Source organism: Ictidomys tridecemlineatus, chromosome 6 (assembly GCF_052094955.1).
Source record: "Ictidomys tridecemlineatus isolate mIctTri1 chromosome 6, mIctTri1.hap1, whole genome shotgun sequence".
Taxonomy (NCBI): Eukaryota; Metazoa; Chordata; class Mammalia; order Rodentia; family Sciuridae; genus Ictidomys; species Ictidomys tridecemlineatus.
In genome coordinates this window covers 114,675,770-114,691,263 of record NC_135482.1, presented here as the reverse complement: position 1 = coordinate 114,691,263, position 15,494 = coordinate 114,675,770, and positions in this window count along the sequence as shown.

The following is a 15,494-nucleotide window of genomic DNA, read 5'->3' as shown; positions in this document are numbered from 1 at the left end:
CCATCTTTCAGTATAACAAATGTAGTATTTTAATTCTTCTATGTCATATATACCTTGAAAAATGTTAAGTAATCATAATTAGTATTATTTATAGTATGATATGATTGCCATGATATGAATATGTAACAATGGTTTCTGTTCTACCAATCTTGAAATGATTTGGAATTAGGACAGAAATAAAGTTAATTAGCTCCTAAGTGTCAAATTTTTACCCCTTTTACATGTATGCAATTATGCATATACAATGTTAATAAGCAGTTTTCTAATTATATAAAGTGTTTTTGTGCGGTGTTAGTAAGCTTAGAACTTAAAGAGTACAAATACAACAATTTACAAATAGATTATTAAATTCAACAGTCTTGGAATTTAAAAAGGAACATATAAAAACAGAATTGTAAAATTCAGCCTATCACCTAATTGTAAACTTCAGGTGGGAAATCTAGAGGCTGAAGAAGAAATTAATATTTATTTGAAGATAATTGGTAGAGTACTGTTAGTTCTGTGAGAAATGTCTCACCTACTTGTGGGGGAACATCCAAAGCCTGGTAAGGAAAGTTATTGAACTGCTTTTAGGAAAGGGTGTATTTTCAAGGAACTGAGCTTGCTGTTACTGCTCAGAGATTGGCAAAACCTCATGTAGATTCCTTTTATGTCTTGAAGGTCAAGCATGGTGTTCCTCTGAAAACTCATACTTCTACATGTTATTTGGATAGCCAGAATAACTTCTATCTATAAAAACTTCATTCCTAAGAATTACATAGAGAAAAAACATGTTAGAAATATACTTTCTTCATAAAATTCCTCTTCTTTTTATATTGGAGAGAAGTCAATATTTCCTTATGGAAAATCATGTTAAATAAATATTCATTTTTTGAAGGATTTCTGTTTAAGGGACTGAAAGCAGTATGTTAAAAGTTCACATTGTAACTGTGTTTTTCCTGTTTCTCATATGCATATTACTTAACAATTATAGATATTTACAGTATGGTATTAGATGTGAACACAATGAGATTTGTGTATTCTTGGTAGATTTTACCTCTTATAAAAATACAGAGTACAAAATACATTATCACCATTTAACCCCATTTTCACTTTGTGCTATATTTATTATAAATTGATCAACTCCACAAGATGTTATTTTTGTTTTATACACTCAACTCTTATTTAGAAGTAATCAACTATCTATTCTTCCCTTCTTATATCTTCATCTTTCCATCTGAGATCTTTTCTTCTTGCCTGAAGAATTACATTAAATGTGAGCTCTTTCTTTCTTTGATTAGTGCCTTTTAGTTATATATAATACTGGGGTTCATTTGATATAATTTTACAAGCTTAGAATTGTAATGTTTCTTAAATTTATAGTTTTGAGTGTTTTTTAAATCAGTCTTGGAAAATTATACACTTCTGTGTCCTCCAATATAAAATCTGGCTTCATGTTTTTTTGGGGGAATTAAAACTGAAGATAAGTTATATGTGGTTATTAAGTCTTTTGTCTTTTCCTGGTTGTATGGTTTGGATGTGAGGTGTCCCCAAAAAACTCACATGTGAGACAATGTAAGAAGATTTGGAGGAGAAATGATTATGTTACAGTCTCAGCCTAACCAGTGAATTAATTCCCGATGGGAATAACTGAATGGTAACTGGAGGCAGGTGGGGTATAGCTGGAGGAAGTGGTTCATTGAAGGCACAGCTAAGGAATATATATTCTTTATCTGGAGAGTGAAGACGCTCTCACTCTCTGCTTTCTGATCACCATATGAGCTGCTTCTCTCTACCACATGCTTCTGCCATGTTGTTCTCCCTCACCTTGAGCCTGGAAAAAGGGACCCAGGCTGCTATCAAGTAAGAGATCTGAAACCATGAGCCCTCACATAAACTTTTTCTCCTTCACGATTGTTTCAGTCAGATCATTTAGTAATAGCAGAGGAAAAGCTGACTAAAACAATGGTAATTTTGAGTTATTTCTTTCTTTCCTTCTCTTAATGTGCCACTCTAAATAATTTTATTCAATTTTTTCAGTAAACTAAGAATTTTAAATATTAACTGTATTGAATGACATATTGATGACTTATCTTTAGTTATTATTATTTATTTCTATGATTTTTGTGGTTTTCTCATAATAAATGAAATTCTCCATATCATTCTTTAATTTCTTGAAGCATGAATCATATTCATATTTATTAACTTCACTGGAACTTGTGTAAATCTATTTTTATTTTCTCTATTATCTTTACTATTGGTCATTCTCGTTTTTGAACATCTTGTTTCATATTTGTGTTTTTACAGTCTCCATGAAAATCTGAATAGATGATTTTAGAATCTAGGTAAGTGTTACTTTCCTCCATCAAGTCTTTATCTCTGCTCTATCCAGAAAAGTTAGAATAGAAAAAGATCAGGTGTTCAGATGGTTTGAAGCTGGGCTATCTTTGAAAACAGTTGTACAATTTTATTTAATTCTTGCTTATAAAATGAAGCATGTCAGTATTACCTGTGGAATTCTGGAAAGTGTCAGTGTTCCTCTTTTACATGAAATCACACATACAAAAGTATGTCTTTTACTCCACTGACAAGCCAGGAAGTCTACTCTGAGTGAAGCTTTTTTTTTTTTTTATAAGGGGTTTGGGTAACGGGGATTGAACCAGGGTTATTCAACCCCTGAACCCTTTTTATATTTAGACAAGCTCTCACAAGGTTGCTTATAGCTTTCCTAATTTGCTAATCATGACTTCAAACCTGTGAACCTTCTTTCTCAGCCTCTCAAGCCACTGGGGTGTACCACTACACCTGGACTGCTTTGCTTTTGAGCCTCTCATCTAACTGCTCCTTTGGACTCAGTAGGTGTTGAGAAGTATGGCTAAAGGTTTTGGCTCAACTCTCAGACCCCCTTTTCTTTTGTCTAAAACAAGAGATCTACAAGTTCATACTCTTTTAGCTCTCTCACATTTTTATGTATGGTGTTTGCTTATTTAAATCTTCTGTTGATTGAGAATATTGCTCTAGAAAAAACTAGTCTTCCTTTACTAGAAGTACAATTCCTATTTTTCCCTTCTGAGATTTAATTCACAGTAAACTATTCAAATACAAATACTCAAGCACAAAGTAAGATATTTTAATTGTTTCTGAATTATTTTCATTAGCTAACCAATGTCATCTTGTGATTATACATGGAATTATCATTATTTCTTTTGTTAATGAATTTTAGAATCAGGAAAAAATAAATGCTAGATTAAATAACATGAGAATTAGCAGTAGAATCTTTTCTATTTTCTTCCTTAATAGATTTAACGTCACTACCTTCTCTTCCACTTAATACATGGTGTTCTGCAAATTACTTTAACTCTCTGAGTTTCAGTTTTCTCAGATAAAAAAATGAGTTCAACCAGATGATCTTTAAAAGTCCTTCCATATCTAAAATTCTGTGATTTAATAAGAATAAATTAAACTTGAATCTTTGATGATTAAAGTTTAATTTGAATCTTGAAATCCATGAGATTTTTATAGTTTCTAAATTTAGAATAAAATAATATTCTTCCCCATCTCTAGTGCTGGAAGATGTCCCACATGACCTGAACAAGTTTTAATGCAATAATTACTTTTTAATATGTAATTGCTGTGAAATTTTGAAGAAGGATGGTCATATTAAGGGAGTATTCTTTTATATTTGAATAAATACAATAAACCCCTAATAATTATAATGTAGGTTATCAATTTAAGAATATATAAATTAATAGGTGGAACAGAATGGAGAACCTACACATTTATGTATTTTTGAAAGAATTAATTAATAAGACCATGAGACTTAGTATAATAAGTCAGTGAGAAATCATTAGCTATTCAAAAAATGATGAAGGCAGTTGATTACTAATATTTTAAAAGAGGGAAATCACAGTTCATAATGTATACAATTAATGCTGAGTAAAGACCATATATAAAATTCATATTTTCATTTCATCATGGAAGTAAATATATCTTAGTCTTGAAATTTTCAAGCTAAAAAAACTATAAGTGTGAGTTTAGGAGGTAGAAATATTTTAACTCTTAAGATTGAAAACTCTTGTTATTAGACACATGTATGATATTAGATTCATTTTACTATGCCTCAAATTTTTCATATAAACTTGGAATGATTATTTAGTTGTCACCTGTCCTTAAGTGAGAAATGTTAATAATACTACCTATTTTATGAGAAATTCTGTGAGAATTAAATGGAATAATAACAAAATACTTACGATACAGAAAGAAAAAAGTAAGATTTAATTATTGTTAGAAGTGATTTTTTTCATTGATGGTGTTTATAAAGGAAATGAAGGTTTGATGAGAGACATTAAGTTTGGAAGACTTATGATTCCATCTATCTTAGGGTAGGACATGTCTATACCAGAGTTACAGAAAAGAGGACGCATGGTCAATCTCCTTCAGCTACTCCAATTTAGTGACTTTTTTTACAGAATGAGAGGCATTTCAAAGGATGGACACATAATACAGAAAACTCAATTGTATAAGTCTGGAGATCATGAAATATGTAATGGCAACAGTCTACAGTTAGATGATTTTCACAGCTTAGTATCCTAAATGTTGGAATGGGGAAAGTAGTTTTTAACACACTGAATTTGAAGTACAATAGAAATGATGTAGCTAAAAGAGCATGTGTATGTATGTCATTGCTCTCACTCTTTATATAAAAGATATATAAGACCTATGTAAAAATAACCATAAAGTATAATATAGTAGAAAAGACGATTGGAGAAAGTAGTTATTCAATGATTCCCAATAGTTCAGTAAGATGGCAAAAATGCTGCTGAAGTAGAGAATAAAGCACTAGAATATTAGTTTTCAGAATGATGTACAGGCAAATCTAAGAACTATATGTGAGAATGATTTACTATAGAGGAGTGAATGTTACTGTTCAAGCTGAATTTCCTGAAAATCTCTGAAGCCCAGCTAACAAGAAAAGTGGTTTTGTTAAGTGTTCTATGTGGGCATGTAGGAATCATTGATGATAACATTATTTAAGCTTTCTTCTATCAACAATATATAGAAGTTCCTACTGCATACATAATTTAAATAATTGCATATAAACTGTGAGGATAATGACATAACAAGAAAGGATAAGTAGAAATACTGTGAGCTTCACAAAGCAAGTTTTCTTTTGGAAAGAATAGTTTCTTTCCATTGTAAGGTTAAAAATGTCAGCAAGCATCCAAGTACTGGGATCCGAACTCATACCACAAAGCCCCATTCATCCTATTTCTGTAGAAGTATGAAAAGGTCAAATGGTGAGCATTTATATAGCAAAGGGATTTGAAGTATAAGTTACTAAAATACTTGTTAGTTATAAAAACTACTTTAACTTTCCTACATTTTTAAAAGGAGCCCTACATTAGCCACAAAGCACAAAAATTTGAATACATTTTAATTTTAATCACTTTTCAGTTAAAATTAAAATATGAAAAGGTAATTTGTTTTTGAACTTGGCTTTTCTAATTAAGGAAACTTTACATGAAAGAATTATTCTTGTTTCTTTTTATGTTTTCTTATGTCTCTCAAAGATGATACCTAATGAATTGCCAGATGTAGGTTTGAGACTAGAATTTATTGACCACGGTTATGTTTTCTAGTCAAATGCCACAGACAAGAACAGCAACAAATCAAAGTTAATTTGTAATTAAAACTGACTATTGCTAAAAGCAATTTAGCTTTAAAGAACCTTGACATGTTCAAAAGATGAATTACTTGATGCTTTTTTGTTATTTCAAATTATTTTTAATCATTTAATAGAAAAGAACTCTATACTTAGGAAGGCCAGACAGGAATAGAATCTATTTCATGTTCTTTTTAAAACTTGGAGGACAAAATACCTTTTGAAGATAAATTAAAATGTATTTGAGAGAAATATAAAAGTTTTGGGAAAAGTTTTAAGACAATTGGTACATTGAAAGTGCTGATACAATGTAAAGTAAACCTTTATAAATTAAAAAAAAATATTAAATTTACATGATAATCTGACACTTTAGTTTCCTTCCTCCAAATACCTACCAAAATTTGTTTGTGTCCTGTTTTCATGCATTGGTTCCAGGAGATATATATATCTCAATATCTATGATCTGGAATGAATATATGTGTATACAGATGTCTATATATTTGCAATAAGATATGAATAAATTTAGCCCATAATTTTGCTAATAACCGGATATTTTGTGATTGATAATCCCACTAATAATTCGATTTATATCATTTCTATACAAAAGCTGTACTTAATTCAAGATAGGTATATGATTGAGAGAACTTTTCTCTACTAATATTAGAATAAGCAATAGGTTTTTTTGTGTGTGTGTGTGTGTGTAAAATGCCGTGATTTAGATGAAGAGCTGTAAACCCAAGATTTAGCCAGTTCGAAATAATAACTTTGCTTGGCTTGTTTCATTTTTTCATTTATATAAACTTGCATACAAATCATTTTCCCCCTGAAGAGAATCTGCCTGAGGAGAAACAACTATGGCACCTGCTTCTTTGACATTGGCCTCCACTGTTTCTTCTGTATCACCACCCTTGCTTATTTATCTAGTAGTAGACGGAAGCATTGGAAGCAAACATAAATGTTTAAGATTGAACATCAAAAATGGTGAAGCAAAAAAATCAGTGGTAATACAAGAATCTGTGATTATTGGAAAGTTTGATCAGTTTTGTTAATATTCTATGTAAGTGCAATGAGTAGGTTCTTAGGAAAGTTTGCAATAGTAGTTTTAAAGGTGCATAGGTAGTGTTTAAAATCCTAATGCCCAGGGGGATCCAACATGGTGACCGGCGAGGAAGCAGCGATTCCAACGTCTCCACTTTAACGGGATAAGAAAGACCCATCAGAACAGCGGCAGCCTACCTACGGAGGAACTTCTAGCATAATTCCCTTAAGAGGAGAGCTGCCGTGAACTGGTAGGTTTATTGGAAGTGACAGTTTGTCCCAGAGAAGTGGATCTTGGACGGCCATGCGGGCACAGAGGTCTAGTCCCGCAGCCATCAGCTGCTCCGGCAAGTGGCTCCCCCGGGAGGCCTAGTGCTCCCTCTGGGAGCAGCCGCCTCACCCACCCGGTCCCTAACCACGTGGCCACAGCTACCCGGCTATACAGGTAGCCCCGCGGAGGGTGGAGAAGTTAAGTCCTGCAGCCAGCAACCGCTTTTGCAAGTGGCGGACACCTGGAGCGACTTGGCCCACCCCGCCCGAACCGGCAGTCAGCCTCCGCCTTGTTAGAATATGAAAATTCTATTGCAAGTAACAATGTCTGCTGCTGTGCATATGTAAAGGTTTAATTCTTTTTTTTGCTTTTGTTTTGTAAACATTCTACTGTATTTATTTGTGGAGCATTTTATAATAGCTAAGCATTTTGATAATTTTAAGTTTTGTATTTCACACTGAGGCCATGTTGATATTAAAACACTGAAATGATTTACAGTCCAGAGCAGGAGGCAATTTACTCATTGGCACTGAGGACAAACTCACATTCTTCTTTAAAATTTATTTTTAAGTTGACAGATTAAATTGTGTATGTTTTAAGTGTATATTATGATGTTTTGAAATATTTATACATTGCAAAATGAGTAAGTCTTGCTACTTAATATAAGAATTATCTCACATATTTATTTTTATGGTTGAAAATGCTATAGATCCACTCTCAGAATTTTTCAAAGATATAATTATATATTATTAACTATAGTCACTATTGGGTATAATTAATTTTTTAAAATTGTTCCTTCAAACTTGCTGAAATTTTGTTTCCTTTCACTAACACCTTAACATCCTTATTGATCCAGTTACACCAGCCCCTGGTAAGTTCTACTCTACTCTCTACTTCTTTTTTCTAGATTTTTAGACACTACATATGAATGTGATCATGTCATACTTGTCTTTCTGCTCACTTTTTTATGGCTTGAAGGTGAGGTTTGACTATAAATCATAATATTTATGGTCATTATCACATTTTTATTTTTTATTTTTTTGTCTGCAAAGTAAAGAGGACTGTTTTGCTACTTTAAGAAATTTGATAGCACAAAAATCATGTGTTTGAAATGTTTGCTACTGTGCATATAGCTATACAGAAAATCCAATATTGTCCTGTTGTAGAATATTTAGCTATGAATAAGTGCTTCAAAAACCTCCTTTATGTGATTTCGGAAAATGAGATGTTGAATTTCTGTGCATTTTAATGACTATGTCATTTAACATTTTCAAGCAGATATACACATATCTTTTTTTCAAAAAGTTGATCCATAATTTGAACACAGAATAAAATATCTTAAAAAAAGACTTTAGAGGATTCAAGGGTTCACATTTCAAGTAAAGTTTGTCTAGGAGTATGGGTAAGTGTGTTGAAGATTTTGTCTTGCCCTATCTGTATTGATTGAAAATTTTCCATGAAGAGGAACTCCTGGTACATTTTTAAGCAGTTTTATTGACTCATAATATATCTTAATTTACATTTATTTGTCCACTTAAAAATTGTAACAGTTCAGAAGAAATAGAATCTTCAAATATTTCAAGATACTTACCATATTCCAATATTATTAGCATTGTTGGTTCAAAATACCTGTTCTATTTAACAATCGTGAAAAAATAACATGTATGACCAGAACTTTTAGCAAATTCTATATATTTAACTCTTAGCAAACAGTTATATATATGTAAATATATGTAAGAGTGTGCTATGTATTATGTAAATATGTAAACTATATATAATATAAATATATATAACATTCATGAATGGAGGATAATTTAGGTGGGGTACTATTTCCTCTCTTTCTGACTAGACTCTAGAAGGATATACTTTCATGAGTTATTCTATAACATTTTGATATTTTGTTGACTTTTGCTACGGGCATTAGTTTTGTTCAAGACATCCTTGTTAATTATAATCTTCATAATTGATAAATCATGTAAAATAAAATCTTCCAGATCTAACTGAAAGTTGTATCCATTAATAAATTGGTGTCCAAACACAAAGTCAATAAGTAATGTGATAAAAAATTTTAAGTGGTTCTTAATATAAGCTTGAAGAATGTGAGAGATATTTTCTCTTAATGACTAGCTAAGGAGACTTGAAGCCTATTTATAGGATGAGGTGAGTATGATATCATAGTATGTTCAGAATTAGAAAAAAAATTTTCCTTCTCTCTAATCATATATTTATTCAATGTGTAATACTGGAGGGCCTGTAGATTCTTAAATGCAGGGCTAAATACATGTATTACAAAAGTAATAGCACCATATTCTCTATTTTTAAAGATCTAGTAATAGTGAAGGATAGAAATATAACTGACAGTCAGAATTGAATGGTTTAAAGCAATATATCCAAAAATAATCAAACTAATCATTTTTAGTAATACAAAATTTGAAAGATTGGAGATTGGTATATCATACAAAAGATAATCATAAGAAAGTCAATGATGAATCTATTCATATAAAAGAAAGTATTTATTAAGATAAAGAGTATTAGCAGAAATAAGTAGCACAGTTTTTAATAACAAAATAGACTATTGTTTGAGAAGAAATCCTGTGTCTATTTATCAATAATGGAACTTTAAAATTCATGAGAAGAAAACAGCAGGTATAAGTAGAAGAATGAAAACTCACAATACAACTAGAAAACTTTTATATCTTCACCAATGAATAGAATAAGTAGAAGAGCCTTATTAGTCAAATTAAGCTGATATTTGTATTTACAGCCAAAAAACATATAACACATTATTTTTAACTATAAGTGATAAATTTACCAGAATGGGCCAGAAAAAAAAGATCTCAACAATTCAAATGACTGAAATAATATGAAGCATATCCTTTGACTAAAAGTTATTCAATTAGAAATAAATAACCAAAACATATAGGTGATATCCATTGTGTGGAATTGAATTAGCATTAGCATAACTCCACATAATATACTTAATAAATAAGAATGGCAAGAAAAGTTAAAAATATTTAACTAAATAGAACAAATATATAGAAAATTTAATGGGATGCAAGCAAATACATTTAACTTAGAGAAAATCTTAAACATTTACATGTCTCTATCAAAAAAGAAAAAGACTTAATTTATTCATTTAATCATGCAAGTAAAAGTATTAAAATATGTAGTAATTTGTGTCCCTCTGTAGAAAATATGATTGTGTATACAAAATTCAATAGCATCTAGGGTGCAAACACATATTAAAACTAAAACTTAAATCCAGTAAGTTTACAAGATAAAAATCTAATAACAAAAAGAAACAAACAATTTTTATGCTATCAAGGAAGTCTGAAAAATAAAATTTAAAAAATTAAATAACCTGAGAAATGAAGTGTTTAGGGAATCATTAAATGAAAAGTGAGCAAAACCTGGAAAATGTAATCTACAAATCATCACTGACAAGATTAAAGAGTCTAAATAGAGGAAGATATGTGATATAATACTGGTTTACAAATCTCAGTGAAGAGTCAGTGATGTTCAGGTTGACTAGAGGCTCACTACAGTTCTAATTAATGTACTCATTTATGTTGTTCCCATAAGATAAAGTTACTTTAAACTGTTTGTGATGAAATATGCTTGTCATTGGAGAGCCTCAGGAGGCTCAGGCAGGAAGATTGCAAGTTCAAGGTCAGCCTTAGCAACTTAGTGAGGCCCTAACCTTATTAATGAGAACCTGACTCAAAAATAAAATAAAATAAAAAGAACTGGGAATATGTCTGGGTTGTGGCTCAGTGGTGTAGTGCTCACCTAGTATGTGTGAGGCCATGGGTTTGATCCTCAGCACCACATATAAATAAGTAAAATAAAGGTATTATGTTCACTTACAACTAAAATAATAATAATAATAATAATAATAATAATAATAATAATAATAATAGTAATAAAGGACTGGGTATGTGGCTCAGTGGTTAAGTGCTTCTGAGTTCAATAACCAATACCAAATAAATACATAAATAGTAATAAATAAATAAAAATTAATTTAAAACTATTATGAAATTAAAAACCAAGACTAGATAAAATAATCTTAAACATAAAACTGTGAATGACTTATTCAGACTTCTTATAAATTTGTTGTAGAATATTATAGAAATTTTCTGTGCAGAAAATTATGTAATTCTTTTTGTCAATGGGAGGATAATAAATCAATTAATAAAACATAACAGAAAAATTAGAAAGAGATTTTTGATTGATTTTGTATAAACACGGCCAGACTGTTTATTAGGGAATAATACTCTCAAGAAATGCTGCTAAAGCATTTAAATAGTTACATAGAAGAAAAACTGATTATCAATATTTAGCTACATTAAACATAAATACGTATTCAAGTTAGACCATAAACCTGAAAATAGGAGTCAATATATGCAGTTTCTCATGAGACTATTTTCATGGTAAAGTTTTCTACAGAAAACAATAGTCATATAAAATGATTTATATCTGCTCACAAAAAACAGCATTCTGACATTAAGTTGAATTAAGAATTTATCAATAATATGTATACCTCACTAATAAATTATACAAATATGTAAGAAATTTACATAACAAAATATTATAAACAAACAAAATATATACCCAAATGTGAAAAAGAAAATGGATAAGACTTGTGCAAATACATTACAAAAGGAGATAGACTGATCAATAAATTCATAAAACGTGTCAGTATTAATAGCATTGGTAAAATGCAAATTCAAACCAAAATTGATACCACTTCTCTCACTCTCCTTGAAGGGCTAATGTTATAAAACTTAAGACAAGTCTAGGGTTGTGGCTTAGTGGTGGAATGCTTGACTAGTATGTGTGAGGCACTGGGTTTGATTCCATCATCATATATAAATAAATAAAATAAAGGTTCATTGACAACAAAAAAAAATTAAGAAACCCTTAAGACAATCACAAAAACAGGTTTTCAAAAATGGAAAACAACTGGAAATCTAATATATATAAGCTGAAAAAGTAAAATCACATAATCACCAAAATCTATTAATAAATTTTTTTGCAGTTCAATTAAAAATGCAACATCTATTAAACCAAGAACACCCATAATAGTTTTTCCAAATTAAAATTTTTGTATACAAATGACCTACACAGTGTTTTCATAACAACTTTGTAATAGACATGCAATTGTAAACAATCTAAATGTCCAATTGTAGCAGAATAAATATGTAAACAAGTGTGTATATTCATAGAATGTAAGCCACCATCAAATAAGAAGAAACTAATTGCTTATTTTCTCAACAAAATGAGTGAATCTCAAAAGTTTGAGTTAAAGAAGTTGGACAACAAACATGCACATTCAGTATGATTAAATTCATGAAATTTAATATTAAGCAAAACTTATCATGGGAGAAATGCAGACAGTTGTTATGTTTGGTGTTCAAGCGGGAATCAATTACAAACATTATCCGAGGAATTTTTTGAGATGTTAGAAATGTTTGATTCCTTGATTATTCTTTGGGTTTGTAAGGAATACATTTTTCAAAATGTATCAAACACTACACTTTTCTGTCCATTTAACTGTATCAAAACATTATCTAATAAATAACAAATAGTGAAACTATAATTCTATATAGAAATAAAGTGAAATAGTGAAGGAAATTTTCAATGTGATGATTACTGAAATATTTCTTACTTGCTAAGCAATTTGAAGTAATGTGTAAGTTGGGCACTGTTTAAAATGCCGAAAGAATTATGTATGTTAAAACTTTTGATATGAAACCAATTTCCATGTATGTATGAGTTAGTTAGGAGGAACCAAACTACTATGTAGAACCATAAAGCTACAATAAAAAATTTAACCAAAACTTTTGAGAATAGCTGTTGAAATTGAAGACATTGATAAATGGTTGTTTTTTTTTATTTTCCCTTTGTAATATAGATTCAACTAAATGATAAATACATATATCCAGGAAGCAAATCAATATTTTGTTACTTATGAAGCTAAACTATCTAAAGAATGTAAACTAGTTTTGTGACAATAGGATTTTAAATATTTCACCCTAAATTAAATGTGCATACTAATTTAGTCACTGTCCTGCTACTAAGCACATGTCCTAATCCTGGATGTCCACCTTAAATGACTTCATGGGTAACTGCAGGAGGAACATGCAGGATGTATGCAGGAAATAGAAATTTTGAGAGAAAAGATGGAAGGAAGGAAAGAAAGAAGGATGAAAGGGAAGGAGGAAAAGGTGGGAGGGAGAGAAAGAAAGATAAAAAAAAAAGAAGAGAAAGAAATTTTAGTATAAAATTTAGTGCGTGAAAAGAGCATTGCCACGGGGGGGAGGGGCAAGCAGGAAAAATCCAAAGGACAGAGTGCCTGGGATCCCAAGTGCCAACTGTGGGACCCCGGAGATCCAGGCCCACTGATTCGTGCGGCCTGCCCTGCGGCTACACAAGGCGTGGCGCCCCAGGGAAGCCATTAATTAGCAAGCAGGAGAGGCTCCTCTGCAATCAGGTGGAATCCCACCAGCCAAGACCGCACTGACCCCCGGGCTGAGTACGGGAGTTTAGACGGGGAAGGAAGCGGTACAGTCCCATCCCCCACAGCGGACACTCCGCCAAGGCAATCAGCAGTCAGCAACTTGAACAGCTGAAATACCCACCGCCATTCTCTGAAAGATCTCAACAACAAAACAGGTGTGTGGCACTCAGCCCATCCCCCATACATCGGGAACTCGCATAAAATCTCTCCTAGGCTTGCCGGGGGAGGGAGAATCAGAGTGAGCCTGCATAAAAACTAGGGGGGAACTAGAGGCACCTGACCTGCAACCCCCCCTACCCATCTGCAGCCAAAAGGAAACCTGTCTAGCTAGAGCTGGGGGAGGGGCAAGCAGGAAAAATCCAAAGGACAGAGTGCCTGGGATCCCAATTGCCAACTGTGGGACCCCGGAGATCCAGGCCCACTGATTCCTGCGGCCTGCCCTGCGGCTACACAAGGCGTGGCGCCCCAGGCCTGCCCTGCAGCTACAGAAGGCTAGCAGGAGAAACCAGGAGGCTAGAGGCAAGGCCCTCGAGACTGGGCAGCTGGAAATTGCAGGCCCACCGGCACCCACTGCCCGCATAGCTGGGCGGTAGGAGAACACCCGGCCGAAGGTGACTGATCACCCGCCGGCGGCCGGTGATACTGGGCGGCTGGATACCGCCTGCCTGCCGCGACTGGGAGCTGAAATCAAACAGAGACAGTGCAGTCACACCACCTCATCAGGACACCCCGGCAAGGAACTGGGGCCGGTCATAGCAAAGTAGTGTCGTCACTGGAGCTCGGACGTCGGATCTTCCTTCACAGTGGAATCCACGTCAGCAGGCATAGTTTAACAACACTAAGGAGAGGCATCAGAGTAATACAGAACCAAAACAAATCTATAGAAGAGAGCAGAAACACGACAATCAAATAGAGCTGGAAAGCAACGGGGACAACATGAGAAAACAAGGGAAAAAAGGAGTACAAACAATGCAAGACAACTTAATTCTACAAGAGGACATAGAAACATCAGAAGCAGGGATAGGGAAAGAACTCAAGGCATACCTAACTCAAATGGAAAGGAATATTAGAGAAGACATGAGACAGCAAGTCCAAGCAATAAAAATATATTTTGAAAATGAATTAAACAAACAAATTCAAATGGCAAAGAATGAGCTCTACCAGGAGATAGAGATCTTAAAAAAGAATCAAACTATAATCCTAGAATTGCAGGAAACTATAAACCAAATTAAAAACTCAAACGAGAATATTACAAATAGACTTGATCAAGTAGAAGTCAGAACATCAGATAATGAAGACAAGGTTTATCAACTTGAAAAGAGTATAGTCAACACAGAAAAGATGCTTAAATCAAATGAGCAATCTATTCAAGAGATATGGGATGTCATTAAAAAACCAAATTTGAGAGTCATCGGGATAGAAGAAGGCAAAGAGATTTAAACCAAAGGAATGGACAGCATATTAAATGAAATAATTGTAGAAAACTTCCCAGAGATGAAAGATGGAATGGATTGCCAAATCCTGGAAGCCTACAGGACCCCAAACATTCAAAACTATAATAAACCAACTCCAAGACACATAATTATGAAGATAGCCAACATACAGGACAAGGAGAGAATATTAAAAGCTACGAGAGAAAAGAGACAGATTACATTCAGGGGTAAACCAATTAGGTTAACGTCTGATTTCTCAGCATAGACTTTGAAAGCGAGAAGATCCTGGAACAATGTATTTCAAACGCTGAAAAATAATGGATTTCAACCAAGAATACTGTACCCAGCAAAATTGAGCTTCAGATTTGACAACGAAATTAAAATCTTTCACGATAAACAAAAGCTAAAAGAATTTGCAGCAAGAAAACCAGCACTGCAAAGCATTCTGAGCAATATACTACAAGAAGAGGAACTGAAAAATAGTGCCCAAAACTAACAACAAGAGGTATCTCAGTAAAGGAGGAGGAAAATAACCAAAAAAGTAAAACTAGCCAAACTAAAATAAATAAATAAAGAAGCATGACTGGAAGT